Here is a 2,437-nt window from a genome sequence, read left to right as displayed (position 1 = left end):
ATCAGTCCAGTGATGTTATGAAAGATTAAACTAGGAATGGGGAGGGGGGTGGTTGTGGCCTTACAGTAACCTATTACGTGTTTGATAAAGCTGGATATTTACAAACATGCCTTATTCTCTTCTTTTATACTACTGAATATTCTCCATTCCTTGCCACTGAAAATGTACTTTGTTTCTCTAGATTAACTGTAAGAGGAGGAAAAGGCCTAGGGGCTAAAGAGATGTCTCAGGAGTTAAGATGACCCAGGTTCAGTTCTCAGCACCCACATGAAGGTGTCTCAGAGGTGGCTGTAACTCCAGCTGCAGGTATTTCGATGTCCTCTCTGGCTTCTGCAGGCAACCACACTCCTATTCACGTACCTACACACAAACAGACACATACACACAAGCACATACACACACACACACACACACACAGTGAAAATAATTCAGTACAAAGAGGCTGACAGCAACCCAGCTTTTGGCATGCACTTGATTGCTGTCTGAATTCCTTTGGTTTGAATGCATGTGTGATCCTAAGATGTTCTTTATTTTAGAAAAACTAAAAAAGAAAGTATTCAAACTAGTTAAGTACATCACACATTCAGTGATACAGTGTGTGGGGTTAAGAGAATCCATTGCAAAGATGCAGGCTGATGAGAATGAACAGAGCTGAGATATTCTCTAGTGATTAGTCTCCTTCCTTCCTCCCACTTACTTCTGAAGCAGGTTAGGGGATGACTTCACATATGGAACCCTGTGGATCTGGACATCTTTCCTCTCTGCCTATTCTGGTCTTGAGACAGAATGAAATAGAAGTCTAAACACAAACTGTGCTGCTTCCAGAGCTCTGGAGGATTTTCCAATCCTCCAAATGTTCTCCACAAAAATCCTCCCTTAACACGGCTGATGATGCCACCGCCTTCATACCGAGGGAGTCTGACAGGAAAATGAACCATTGGAGCCTACATACAAACACAGGGGCTCATTTCCATGCAGAAGTCCTCTTTAACCAAGGCAAAGAATTCATTTTGTCATTTGCAAGCATTTATTAAGGGCACAGCACAGTGCTCGTTACCCTATAGGAAATACGGGAGAATTAGTGGTTTGCATTTGAGATTAACAGACTAAATAAATAAATAAATAAGAGACAACAAGCTGCTTGAGGGAAGAGGAAGATAAATGAATATAGATAAATAAGTCTTGGTGGTGTGTGCACGCACATGTAATTCCACAGATATTATGTGAATAAAAGCATCCTCAAGCTGTTTAGGAAAGAATGTAAAGCATAAAGTCACTGTGGACATATGAATGGAAGGGAAAAAAAACTTGAAAGGGTGTCAAAGTTTTACAAGTCCTTTGTCTTAGTGGGGTTTTATTGCTGCTAAGCAACTATTACAAAGGAAAACATTTAATCGGGGCTTGCCTACAGTTCAGAGGTTCAGTGCATTATTTCATGGAGGGTAACATGTAAGCTTGCAGGCAGACATGGTGCAGGAGAAGGAACTGAGCGTTCTACCTCTTGATCTGCAAGCAGCAGAGAGAGACTATATACCACACTGGGCATAGCTTGAGCATATAAGACCTCAAAGCCCACCTCCACAGTGACACACTTCCTCCAGCAAGGCCACACCTTCTGATAGTGCCACTCCCTATGGGCCAAACATTAAGACACATGAGTATATGGGGACCATTCTTATTCAAACTATAACCCCTTGAAGGAGGTGATACTTGTGGAATATATACCATGGTATAGTATAACATAATAATTTCATATAATACTTATGGCAAATTGCATTTTTGGAACATGAATTTCTTGCTTGAACAGGCTTCCGGAAAAGTTACTGACTTTTGATAAATGACCAAAGTATGTCTTCCATTGTGATATGTTGGGGATAAATCTTGGGGATGTATTCTCCTTTTATTGAGGAATTTCAAAATTACCCGAAAAGCTTTGTTGGAAGACGCATAAAGTGTATAGTATATTTTTATAACATTAAGTAACATTTATTTAAAGAATCATAGTTCTCTAAAACCTAGTAAGCCCAAGGAAGTCATTAAGAAATAGCCATTGGTGTTGTGATGCAAATCTTTAATTCCAGCACTCAAAAGGCAGAGGCAGGTAGTTCTCTGAAACTGACCATATTCACTATGCCATTTCCTGCCAGGGTAAACAATAAAAGCTGAGAGTCTTTCTCAGATGTAAGAAGGTTTAGCTGCAGAGAAGCCTCTCAGACCAAACCAGTTGCCTAGGAAGAGTCTCAGAGCAATTAAGACACCTGGAAAGGACACTCTTGAAGCTGTTGAACTGCCTGCAGGCTATGCGACACACTCCAGGGTTCCCAGCACTTGTGAGCTGTCACCATGCTGGGATGGGCTTTGGTGATTCAATTGTCTTTGAGTCATTTCTGCTCCTGTAAGTTAACCCCTCACCCATATTCCTGTAAGTAACCTCAGT

This window comes from Mus caroli, chromosome 10 (genome assembly GCF_900094665.2).
Source record: "Mus caroli chromosome 10, CAROLI_EIJ_v1.1, whole genome shotgun sequence".
Classification (NCBI taxonomy): Eukaryota; Metazoa; Chordata; class Mammalia; order Rodentia; family Muridae; genus Mus; species Mus caroli.
This window is presented reverse-complemented; position numbering follows the sequence as displayed.